Consider the following 14,058-nt stretch of genomic DNA (forward strand, 5'->3'; position numbering starts at 1 on the left):
AAACCGGAATCTTATTGCAAGTTTCATTCTATCTCCTTCCTGTAAACTTGTGTTCTGTGCATCATTTATAGTCTCCAGGAATTAAATTCAACTTTTAAAACTGATGGTTGATGCATGTTTTTAACGGACTGTAATTTGTTTTACAATTAATAACTGGAATTGGTTTCTTGCATGCACTGTGTTAAGTATGTTTTTTTAATTTTTGTAAGTTAATTCATATTAGGATGGGAAGAGTTTGTAGGATTAATTGGATGTCAATTGGACCCTAAGAAGTTTAAAAACAATTCGGACAGAAATATGGAACTTCGCCGGAAGCGAAGAAGGCAAATGGAGAAAACATAAACTGATGCGATCATGGTTTAAGCTTTTGATAAGTAATTCATACTAGAATTGGAGACGTTTCTAGGCTTGTTAGGACTTAAATTGAACCTTAAAAATCTTTAACAAAGGTGGGACAGAGGACTGAGACTTTGCCGGAAGCGAAGAAGGCAACATAGAGGAAGTAGAGAAGGAAAAACGGAGGCTGGGGAAGTGGAGGCGGCTCCATTGAAGTGGAGCCGGCTCCACAAAGTGTTGAGGTGGCTCCAATGTGGGTGGAGCCGGCTTAACCTAAAATTGGAGCCGGCTTCTCTTTTGCAAATACACTGTAAGCGTATTTCTTTGGCCTTTTTGAGATTTCAGGGCTCCAGTGTTTGTTTAAACTTGGTTGGATGGATTTAAATGTTGTAATTAAGTAGGATTATACCCAAGAATGATTAATTTTACCTAAGAATGATTAATTCATGTTAGGAACTTGATCAATATGGGATTTAAAATTAAATTCACATGCGGTTTGCAGCTTGGAAGAAATTAAATTGCTTGTCGTGATGTTTAAGCAAATTTAATGGAGAGGTTTTAAAATAATGTATTTAATTTATTAAAGACCTTGTAATGACCCGGATTTTTTTTGGATAAATTTTTTCCGTTGTCTTTTCCCTTCTGAGTTTGGTTTCTTATCTATTAGTGTCGTCTTGAGTGTTCTGAAGGATTTCCGAGACTCTTTTCTGTGAATTGACAACTTCCTTTGGGTTCTGTGACCTCCTTGAGTGTCACATTGGTGTCTCAGAGTCATGTTGTATCTTTAGAGACCGTTGTTTTATCTTTTACTTCGGCATTTCGGATCCGTTTTCGGGTTATCTTTCGGTTCATCATTGATGCACCGGGTTGAAAATCTTAGGCCGTCACAAGTGGTATCAGAGCTCCTTGGTTTGAAAACCTTAAGATGACGGGTTTTGGGTGCATATCATGTTTTTGTTACCATGCTCTATGTGTTTATATGCTTTATAATAACATGTTTATGTGCTTACGTGCTACATGTTGTATGCCATTTGTTTAGCATTGTTTTATTCTAATGTAAAAAGCATGACATGTGATGTATGCTAGATTAGAATTGTATATGCATAATTGTGTTGTATATTTGGCATGACACGGGATTGGTCATTGAGGCACGAGTTAAGGTTGATGGTGATTGTAGTCACAGTCTCGTTGTGGTATAGGTTGTTATCGACCTAGCATTAGTTTTGAAGTAGGTGGTGGTCACCTTTTGTTTAGGCTCTCGTGAGGTGGGTCATTTAGCGTTGCTATAGTGCTGGATTTGTTGGCTTTGGGCCATGATGAGGTTATGGATCTCTTAGGATCCTTGATTGTTCAGAATGATTCCTTTGGAACTTGCGTTTTTTTCGTGGGCGGGTACGTTTGTGGGCGGGTGCATGGCACTATCATGCTGCCGTACTGGCGAGCTACAAGTACAGTTCGGATAGAATCAATGTTGGTTTTGTTTTGATAGGCGTTGTCCTTTTGATCGATGATGATGATGGTTGTTTTGGAGATCAGTCATAGTGATTGATTTGGTTGTTATTGGTATGGCCATAGTTACCATTTTCCTTGAGGAGTTCTTGCATGATGACGCTTTTGGGATCAAGTCGATTGATTGATGTTACGGATAGTAAGAGCGCTGCACTGTTAGTGTTACTTGTAGTGTCACCTCTGGATTCGAAGATGGATTGTTAGAGTCTTACCGTTGTAGTAAGGGCTCACGTTTGCTTTGAGACAGGTTGTTGTCGCATTAGTTTTGGAGACAGTTTATGACTAGGAATTGTCCTTTCTTTTCTTAGATACTCTATGACACGATGTCCATAGGGTTCATTGTTGCATCATGTTGTCTTATACAGTTTCGTTTACTACCATGTTAGTAGTAAGATTTATGTTATTGTGATGCATGAGTAGGTGGAGGTCTATCCACATTTGCTTTCTTGTTGTATGGCATTAGCATGCCTTCTTTATATGCTTAGAGATGCCATGTTGTTACTGTACTTTACTGACATGATTTTTGTGCTTACGTGGAGACATGCCGCATGTATCTTTGGTTTTTACCTATGCGAGTAGATTTTCTTTCTGGTAGTTGCATTCCTTATCATATGCATAACTTCCAGGTTTGGTTTTTCCCTTTTGTTTTCCCTCGGTCGCACGTAGCGTGTATGCGGGTTTCCAAAAGGGTTTTGTGTTGGTTCGTGTTAGGGACTTCACAAGGAGTGAGTCTCTTCTCTTCGTTGCATTGTGCACAGTTTTGGGGTTTGTTGGTCCGTGAGGATCACTATCATTGTCTTGAGTCCTTGGTGAGGATTTGATGGATTTTGGTCGACTTACTTCCATGTAGGGGGTGAAGTCTTTAACCTTGTTATCTTTCATTTCAGAGATGGAGTCTTGGTGTTGTCCTTTTTAGGACTGGTGGTTCCCTTTCTTTCGTGTCTTCCCTTGAGGAGTTTCTGCCGCGGTTGTTGACGGCTGTAGTGCTTAGAGTGAGTTGATTTGTGTGAGATCATTTTATAGGGACTTGTGTCCATATCATTGAGGATTTGTTTGATTGTGAGGTGAGCTCGATGCTCTTTCGAGAATGTTTTTTGGAGACTTGTTTCCGTTTTGAAGACCTGGATGTGGTTAACTTTTAGGAAAAGTTTTGGAGGATTGCTTTTGGATATGGCTTGTTGTGGAGTTTCTCGTCCTAGTTATGACTAGGCATAGTTTTGAGGAATCGTAGTTCTGATGATTGGTTATGGATCAAAGATTGAGGAATTTTGATTTAACTTGGTGTTTCCAAGTACGGTTTTGAAAGACTCATTTGTGACCTTGGTTGTTGGTATTTTGATGTGTGTGCCACTTGGTGGATTTGTATTTTGAGGATTTAGTCATCCATGATAGGGATGCAGATATGATGTTTGATTACGGTATAGTCTTGTAGTTGATCTGTTTCAGGGAGATATGAAGGACCTTCGATGAAATGTCTAATTGTGAGGTTCGTTTTGATTTCTGTAGGCATTGATTTGCTTGTTAAGTTTTGGATTCCTGATTAATGTTGTTAATAGGGGTATTTTGAGACATTGGAGATGTTGGTTTTGCTGTATTGAGGATTTAGGGCCTTAAGCATAGCGGTACCTATAACATTGTTGTCAGAGTTTTAGGATTGGCCAGGATGTTCTGGTCGGACATCTTTGGACCATATCTCAACTCTTACAAAATGTTGGTCCTCGTAGTGCTTTTGGCAATGATCATTTTTGACGTTGATGTTATTGGTATCGAGAGGTTTCCTGGGTAGACCTAGTGGGGGACAGGTTATGAACTAGTGTCTTATACTGTCATGCTACCGTACAAAGTTGTGTGTTGTGGGCGAGTACTAGTTGCCGTCGATGCTACCTTACTGACGAGTAAGTGTGGGCGGGCACTAGGTACTGTCATTGCTACCACACATTTGAGTACGTCGTGGGCGGGTTTTGGTTATCATTCGTACTGCCACGTTGCGTTTGTTCTGTACTCTGATTTGATATGTGGTTATCTTGGAGTTCTTTTGGTAGTTGTTTTTGGTTCCTTATGATGGTTTGTTAGGAGGGACGCTTACGGTTATTGGTTTTCGTTCTTTTGTCTAACCTTGGGTTCTCTGTGTGAGTTTAGACTTGTCGTGTGGCCATGTGGTCACTTTTCCTTTGAGAGGTTGTCTTGTTATGAGCACGTGGGTGCAGATGACCCTGGTTTGGGTGTTCCTTTCAGCTTTGAGGTTGCTGGCGTGGCGTGTTGTGTGGGGTAATCGGAGATGTACTCCGTAGTTGTCCTGGTTTTGCTTTTTGTTATTTGGGTTGGATTTCGGGGATGAAATTCCTTTAAAGTGGGAAGGTTGTAATGACCCGAATTTTTTTTGGATAAATTTTTTCCGTTGTCTTTTTCCTTCTGAGTTTGGTTTCTTGTCGATTAGTATCGTCTCAAGTGCTCTGGAGTGATTTCCGAGACTTTTTTATATGAATTGACAACTTTCTTTGAGGACCGAGTCGTTTTCATATTTTTCGTTTTTCGACACTATTCACTTTTCGTCCTTTTCCCTATTTTGTCTTTTTCCCGTTTAGCACTTTGTTTGCGTAACCATACTTCTTGTGTTCGGAGTTGGTTTCTGACTTCACGTATCTTTATTCTCGATGATTTCTATGAGATACGTATCTTTACTTTCGTGAGAAAGTACTCTAGTTGCTCCCAGTGCCCATAGGGGCATAAAAGCAAAGTTCTTTGAAAACTTTTTCTTTTCTTGGGGTGTTTTTCATAAATATCTTTTGAAGATATTTTATTTCAGTGATATCTATGGGAAGATATTTTCATTTTGGGGTAATTTCGCAGTTTTCACTTTTTGGAGGGGCCATTGTGCAATTAATGAAAGTTATTACTCAATGCCTTATTTTGAGCCTGGATTCTCGTATGGGATTCATTTTCACATTTCGTCGAGTCATGGACTCTTAGAATTTCCTCCTGAACGATATTTTCCAGTTTCAGGGTTTCTGGCCTCGGTTTGCGCTAAACTTGTTTTGGGCATAACTTTTTGCTTGGGACTCAGTTTTGACGTTGTTTCTTCCGTTGTTCATATTTTCTCATTTGGAATCTTTTTTGTTCACAGAGTTTTGCCGTTTGAGCTTGTCTGCTTAGATTTCACTTTTTCGGACCCGGCAGGGCCCGTTCGGGACACTTTTTGAGTTTTTCTATAAATAGGGGGCCTTTAAGTGAAAAATCAAATTTTTGCTCTCTCTCTCTCCTCTCTCTTGGCCGAATCTAGAGGCAGCCATGGCTGCCATCTTCTCTCTCTTCTTTTGAGTTTCTTCCCTTTAATGAAATACCTTAATGCCTTAGTGTTTATTGTTCCCCTCGGCGCGGCTTTCGATTCCAACCGATTGGAATCTCGTTTTGGCCATTTCTTGAGTTCGGGTTTGAAGTCAAGTTGTGTTTTTGAAGGGGCTTCCTTGGGATTCATGTTCGTGGTATTGTCCCCGACAAAACCTAAGAGTTTTGTTGGATTCAGAGCCGATTTATTTTGGTGGGGATTTGAGATTTCATCTCAAATGGAGGGAGGGAATGTTTTAGGCTTTTGTGTGTGTTATATTGAGTGTTTAGCATGATTATACAACTTATATATGTGCCTTATAGCAAATCTAGAAAGTTAGTAATTTTTAGTTTTTTGTATAAGATTTAAAATTCATGATGATATATAATTTTGATTTGAATTGTGGCATAGTAGAAAATCTTGTTTTTATATGTTGGTTAACATATATTAAATTTGGATTAATTAAATAAGAATTTCTCTTTTTAATTAATATTTATCTTTTGTGAAAGATTAAAGTTCATGGCCGTACCTTGCATGAAATTGAGTTGTATTATGCTTCTAAATTAAGTTTTGGCATGTTTGTTAACATACTTTAATTTGAGAGCATTTGGTTGAGTTTGAAAATTTAGAAACTTTAATTAAGAGAATTAATTAAAATCTAATTTTGTGGTTTCATGGGCCTAATTAAGCTTTTGTGGGAATATATGTAATGACCATGATATGTGTATTAACATATATTAAATTGGGGCCAATTGGAAATGATTTGAAATCTAGAGAGTTTAATTATTTCGATGTAATTAGATTCTATCTTGTTTATCCATGGATTTAATCATATTTTAGAAGGTGTTTCTATTTTAAGATAATGAATTTAGACTTGTGAAGTATTCACTTAATTGTGTTATATGCATTGAAGGGCATTGTTGTTAAATTTATATTTATGAGAGTATGTTTCTATATGAATATATTGTTGGCTTGTGATTTCGTAGCATTATGGATATGACATGCTTATTATGCACAATTGAGAGTTATATTGCTAACTTGTTACTATGTAGTAGTAATATGTATAAGTTATGAACTTATTTGGCTTATTTTGGAATCTTGGAACATTGTTGAGTTGAGATGGCTAGGGTTTGGCTCTAGTACGGGGACGTGAGTCCTCTAAGTCATTGAGATAGTGCGCACTTAGGGTGGTCTTCCCTGCGGGTTAGTGCCCGGAATAACCATTGAGGTCTCGGTAGAATTCCGAGCGTGATGTCCAAGTATTCCACTATTTATTTTCGCATTCAATTCCAAGTTGACAATCATGTTTACCTTGTTGACTTGTGGTTTTGGCTATTGGCGATTTTGATGTTGTTAAGTACATCCATACTAAATTGCTATATTTAGTTGATTTCACACTTTTAGATTTCTAGTTGATAACCTAGAGAATCTATGTCTTGATGTGTGGTATTAGATATTCTAATTATGCTAAATTGTTATATTTAGTTGATGTTGCATTTTAGACTTCAAGTTGATTACCTTGAGAATCTATATGTTGTTGCTTTGTGTAAGCATGCTCCTATGTTGTTGTTTTGTGTAAACATGACCCTATGTTGCTAAAATTGTATGAATGAGGTGATTGATGCTAGAAATGATCTTAGGTAGCTAGGATGCTCCTTGAGTCTCACCTTTGACATAGACGTTAGGTGGAATGAACCACAATAATTAAATCATGCAAACTTGTAAAACGTAGGTCGATGCATGCTTATTTCCTACGAGTAGCTTTATGTTACTCACCCCTACGATACTGGGGTATATTTCAGGTACAAGAATCAAAGTTGAGATCTTCATTATGCTTGGATGGTTTGTGGACTTGGAGACTTCCATTTTCGTGAAGGTTAGCTTGGAATGCCAATTGTAGTCTTATATGTCAACATGTGTACATTTGATTCCTTATATGTAATGTGTACATGAGTACACTCTTTATAATGTATTTGACATGTATGAGATGAGGCCGGAGGCCAATGACATGTAATTTGTATCCTATGTAAATTTTGACTTCATGGAATATTATGAAAGTATTGAAAAATATTGAGTTTTTGCTTCACCATGTTTGCATTGGGTATGGGAATTCCATTTTGATTCTTCCATTAGCATTCATTCACCATGTATGAAGTGTGGCCAAGGGCCAAACGACATTTTGATACTATCTCATGATTTTAAATTCCAAGTTTTCGTTCCAAACTTCGTTTTTGGCATTTTGGCCGTTGGGGGGTCATATTTTGTATCGACCATATTTTTGAGCCATGGACCATTGTAGCACATCTTATTAGGTAAGTTACGTTTGTGTGCATGGTCGTTTCCGGGCAAAGCTTCTTCTTTGGTGAAATGAGCCTCCTACAGATTCATTTTACACTTTTGTTGCATATTCTGACCTAAGGGTATTTTGGGAATTTTCTTTGAGAAATAAATTCCGTTCTTTACATGATTGAATAGAAAATGTGATTTTAGGGGTTCTTCGTGTTTTTCCAGAAAATGTCGTCTTGGCATCGAAAACCATTTCCGAAGTTCAGCTCTCAGTTTTTAAATTTAGCAGCTTTTTGGACCTCCATGACCAGATTTCATGGAGGGGCATTTTGGGCATTTTAAAGTGCGTATTTTTCAATTTTCCATAAAATTATGTAGAAAACTCGATTTTGAGGGGGTTTTTTTTTTTGTGTTTTTCCAGAAAATGTCATCTTGGCCCTCAAATTTTCATTTTTCCCGGAAAAACCCCTGCTGCCAGGGTTTCTTGCTGCCCATTCTGCTGCCTTCACATCTAAATGGTTACGAGGGATTTCGTAACCGGTTAGATGAGTGTGGGCAGTGTATATGTCGTGATTTTTGGCCTCCTAACCGGTTAGGAAGGTCTCCTAACCGTTTAGATGTTCTTGGTTGTCACCTTTTTGACCGTTTTGCCCCTTCTTCTTCCGTTAGCCATATCTTCTTCATCCGAACTCCAAATCAAGTGATTTTTGAGTCTAAGTTCATTGATTTTTCGTTATCTTTCCAATGGTGTGCTCAGTAGCACCTACTTTTAAGCTGGAAATGATGTTTTTCCCCCTAGGTTCATTCTTGTTCATTTTTGAAACGTTGCTTCTGCATTTGATTCCTTTGGGTTCCGTGACCTCCTTGAGTGTCACATTGGTGTCTCAGAGTCATGTTGTATCTCTAGAGACCATTGTTTTATCTTTTGCTTCCGCATTTTGGATCCGTTTTCGGGTCATCTTTCGGTTCAGCATTGACGCACTGGGTTGAAAAACTTGGGCATTCACAGACCTAGAATTATTGGTTTAGGCTATGGGAGTGGGTGTCATGACTTTTAAATATTAATTAAGCATTAAGTCAATGAGGTGGAAGGGTTAATTTCTAGTGCTGTACTAGTAAATTAAACGGACTGAAATAAAAGTTGTTTTTGTGATGTTATATAAATGAAATATATAACGTATGGAAATCTCAGGGATGTTGTCTTCAGCTATAGTCATTGATATCATGAAACATGGATACTAAAGTGAATGCCGTCAGGGAGTATGGAAGTGGTAACTGCTAGTTATTATGTTAGCAAACTATATGCTTTTGGGATTTCATTTACTATGCGTAGCTTATACTTCTGAGTATTCGTTATATAAAGCTCTGGATTTATAATGGAGGATCAGAGGGACATCATGAAATTTACATAATAGATTGCATGCTGTCAAGGATGGTTGTGATACCCTCGGATTTTCGAATGCGGGTTGGCCAGGCCTACGCCCGAATACCTGAGGATATCAAAACAAATTGATAATACACGAACACAAGAAAAAAGAAGAATAAATAAAATGCTGACAAGAAACTAAAATAATAATATAATAATAAACCTCAGAATGTATTTCCATTAATTAATAAACTCTTCTGATACAACTGATCCTCCAAAATACAACTTGGGAATCCATACTGTGTGGACCCCTAGAAAAATCCAAACTAAACAAATGACAGCAATAACTGTCTAAATCAGGAAATTGAATCATAAAAGAACTCATATGTAGCATCGGAAGAATGAAGTAGACTGATCCCCGCTCAGCACAAACAATCTCTACTCCTGACGAACACCTGAAAAATAATGGTGGGTCAGGCCCACAACAAGTTCTACTCTACTACAGTCCAAATAGAGATCCGATACGCGTATACATCCTAGTCAATCCAACAGTAACTAGTAGTCCGTATATATATATACACACACTAAAGGAACCTCACTAGATTATAGGGTTGTCTCAACTTGAATAGTAGGCAACATGCAAAACGCACATATAGTGGGCATGAGTACCTAGACCTACCAGGGTACACAACTGCACTATATCTAGCTACACATCCCTGGCGATATTCGCACCCTAACCACTGATCCTGAGACTCAAGTTCATATCATGGCACCATACTTATATATATATAATCTAGTAACTATCCTATTCAGTATAAATTAATCCTCCATAAGTCATTCAACTTGTTCAGCTGACCTGACTTGAATATAAGTAGGACTTAACATTTTAGTTAATCCATTCCCTTATATAATAAATTAACCCTCCATAAGTCATTCAACTTGTTCAGCTGACCTGACTTGAATATAAGTAGGACTTAATATTTTAGTTAATCCATTCCCTTATATAGAATAGGTAGGACTTAACTGATAAGTTAATCCGTCCCTAGAATGCCATCGTCTCATACCGGTGCATTAAACCACACAATCCAGCAATTAATGTAACGATTAAGGAAATACATCAAACAATCCAGAAATAACTATGACAATATGATATCAAGTTATCACAAAACAGGAATAACTTATTATTTATTTAAGCTTCCTATATCATATGTCCTATACAAACTGAATCTTATACATGATGATATTTTATTATACCGTCAAATAAGTATTCTCCATATCCAATTCATCTACACATTTAATCTCAATTGCTAAAACATTTTAAAAAATTAAATCTATTTGTTTGTTTAAAACATTCAAATAGCAAGCATCATTATGATTAAGTCTATTTAAATTTATTTAAACCTAAACCTAGTTCCTATTTAATGTTCAGGAATCCTAGGCATGTTTCTACGTTCCATCATTCCACATATATGAAAAATACATAATGTAAACATATAAAAATTCACACCGGAAATCAAATCAAAATCATGCATTTATCAATTCATAACACAAGAACAGATATGAACCAATTTCATTAAACCTATGTTCTAATCTAATAAAACATGCATAATTATTTAATTTTATGTGTTTAATGAATCCTGGAATTTCCTAGGCATGCATAGAAACACAAATCAAAGGGAAAGAGATAGAAGAAGAACTTGCCTTAAACTTTCGGATCGAAAGTTAAACTTTTGTTTCCTTGATCTTCTCTCTACAGGGTCTTTTTTTCCTCCTTCCCTCTCTAACTTTCTCTCTCTTTCTAGAATATATCACGTGAATATTTCTAACTCCCTTTTACAACCTATAGCTATATATTTATAGGCTAAATAAAATAACCCTAACCCTTTTCTCAATCCAAGTCAACTTAAAAATATATATATATATTAAAATATTAAAAAAGGTAAGTAAAATATGTTACGTATATAATTTATGTATATCTTTATTAAATAAATAAATTATACACATCCCATTATTTATTAATGGATTATCCAGTAATACTTAAGTTACCATAATATTATAAAGTAACTTAAAACATAACACGTATCAAATCTATGTATATTTTTACTATTTAAATATAAAACATATACATCAGATTAAATATTACTACACAAGTTACCATAAAAGTAATTAATAAATTATTTTCCCTTTTATATATATTAAAAAGGTAAGTAAAATATGTTACGTATATAATTTATGTATATGTTTATTAAATAAATAAATTATACACATTCCATTATTTATTAATGGATTATCCAATAATACTTAAGTTACCATAATATTATAAAGTAACTTAAAACATAACACGTATCAAATCTATGTATCTTTTTGTTATTTAAATATAAAACATATACATCAGATTAAATATTACTACCCAAGTTACCATAAAAGTAATTAATAAATTACTTTCCTTTTTATATATGTATATAATATATATCTATATATATACATACACAACTATCCATGGGTAATAATCCATACACATCTAACCTCCTATCCAAGTAGTCCATGGGACCTAATTGATTGGCCCATTACTATTAACCACAACCATAAAAGAAAAATAAAATAAAATAATAAAAGAAAAGAAAACATTTAATTTACAATTACTCAAAACACCATTTAAGCACATAATCTAATTAAACAATTAACACATAAACAAATACAAATAATACATATACACATAATCAAATAATCAAGTAATACCTAATTCAATTAAACACATAAGCAATTAGTTAAATAATCAATTAAATAATTAAAAATACAATTAAAACAAATAAATAAATACCGAGACTATCTTTTTAAAATTAGGGGTATTACAATGGAGAAAGCTTAAATTGCTAAATATGTTTGAGCAGATTAAATGGAAAAGGATGAAAGAAGTTTAGGGATTTGGTATAATGTGTTCAAGTTATATATTCTGATTTTCGTTATATTATTGGATAGATTTTAATTGATAAACGATTATAATTTCTGATTTGTCAATTATATGGATACGGATGGTTTAAATTGTTCATTATTACTTAAACAATTTAAAAGGATGACTTATGATTATACTGGATGTGTAATATAACCTTACATATATCAGATTTCTATTATATTTATTTCTGGATGGATTTGATGTCCAAATGTGTGTTCATCATTTATTGGAGCATTTGCATTATATGTACCGGTATAGGACGGTGACATATCAGGGATGTATTAGATCAAAAAGCTAAGTCCTACCCCTTCATACATACGGAATAGATTAACTAAAACAGTTAACTCCTACATGGATACATGTCATGTCAACTAAAATAGTTGAACGACATAACGGATGGTTATTTTACTTTTCTGTATTAGGAAGGATTTAAATATATACTTATGATGCTGTGATACGAGCTTGAGTCTCCTGATCACGGTTAGGGTGCGTATATCGCCTAGGATGGATAACTAGGCCTAATGATGTTTCCCTGGTTGTTTTACTCGGGTTGAGACGGATTATGTGGGCTGGTGAATGTCTTATAGTGTGTATTTATATCTATATGGACTACTTTAGCTATTGTTGAGCTATCTAGGATGTATCTGCGTATCAGGTTTATGTACGGATTGTAATAGATTGGAACTTGCATGTGGGCCTGACCCACTCTTATTTTTCAGGTGTTCGTCAGTACCAAGCTTAGAGCTTGATCGTGTTGATGCAGATACAGACTCTCACTCTTCCGACTACATAGCATTTTCTTTCTTACTTTAGTTTTGGATTTTTAATTTTGTAAACGTTTTATCAGTTGGAATTATTAGGGGTCCACTAGATGGATTCTCGAGTTGTACAGATTTGAAGGATTTAAATGATATTAATTTATTATTTAAAGTTTGAGAATTTTTATTTTAGATTTCTTTCAGCGTATTATTAATTTATTCTTAATTCAGTTTTTATTCCTACTTGTTTACATATTAATTGTTTGGTATCCCTCAGATCTGTGCTCGGACTTGATCACCCGTGGCTCTAGAATCGAGGGGTATCACAGTTGGTATCAGAGCACTCCAGGTTCTAGTGTCCTTAGGAGTGTCTTTCGTTAGAAGTCTTCCGCGTTGCATCTCTTAAACAAACTTAGAGCCATATTAGGATTCATAGTACTCTTTTACGGTTTATTAAAATTATGGAATGGTTGACACTAGAAGAAAGATGGTCCGCGGCGACAGCGAATTAGACCCGACGGAGTAGAGGAATACGTTATTGAGTTCTTTATCAGAAGCAGAACTTGGAATCGAAGGTTTAGTTCTGGTTGGCACTAATTTTAGAAGTATAAGCTAAGGAAGAATGTAGGAGTGTGTTTTAGGTCACCGTATAAAGGGACCAACACGATTTCAGTTGTTCTCCTAAAGGAAACAACCAAGGAATAGGAGTCCGAAGAGGATTCTAGTGGAGGAGTTTTCAACATACCCGAGAAAGAGGGTATTTAATTTTTATAATCAGGGATCGCGTATTGATCACTTGTGTTCACTAACAGAAAAGTGACTGATGTTGGTAGAGTTGGTAGGGATTGACCTACATATAGTTAACCTTCCGTATTACCTTTAAATGAGGTAGAGAAAGAGAACTCTTCAGGAGTTTAGGATCGGATGGAGTTCTTATCGAAACGCAGCAAAGATTATATAGCACGTTCCGGGGAGTAGAGGGATTAGGTTGTGACGATCTAAGTTGCTTTATACAGCTACATTGACGGGTTGCATTCCGTGGGAGGTTGACGGTTAAGCCTTTGGAATTTTCTGAGGCAAATGGATGTTGTTTTGAGCTATGGTTTGAGCTTAGATTTCGAGGTTGGATGATTACCTCTGGAACTGGAAAAGGAGATTGTGAACCAATCGGGTAAAGTTGATTTCTAAAAGAAATTTTCTTTGCTAGGAGGAATGATGTTTTACGTAGGGTTCTATTGTGTTTTATTGTGTGTGCATTATGTGTTTCATTTTTCGTAAATTATTCAGGATCGGGAATGCGGTTTAGTTGGAGACACAAGTGCATAATCAGCCAACTATCGTTTTGGAGGAATAGCGTTAGTTACGCTAGGATTTTGAGCTCGTGGTCATAGGATTTGGTAAGTATACCTACCTTAAGCCAATCTAATGAACCTAGACATACGTGGTTATGGTATGTTTTTAGGATGGGGTAAGTAGACCAGTAGTTCGAGTCAAATGATATAAATTCATTTGATAAACTGTAAAG

This window comes from Cornus florida, unplaced genomic scaffold (genome assembly GCF_030987335.1).
Source record: "Cornus florida cultivar Cherokee Brave unplaced genomic scaffold, ASM3098733v1 CherokeeBrave_3.0.0_Hap2_Chr08, whole genome shotgun sequence".
Lineage (NCBI taxonomy): Eukaryota > Viridiplantae > Streptophyta > Magnoliopsida > Cornales > Cornaceae > Cornus > Cornus florida.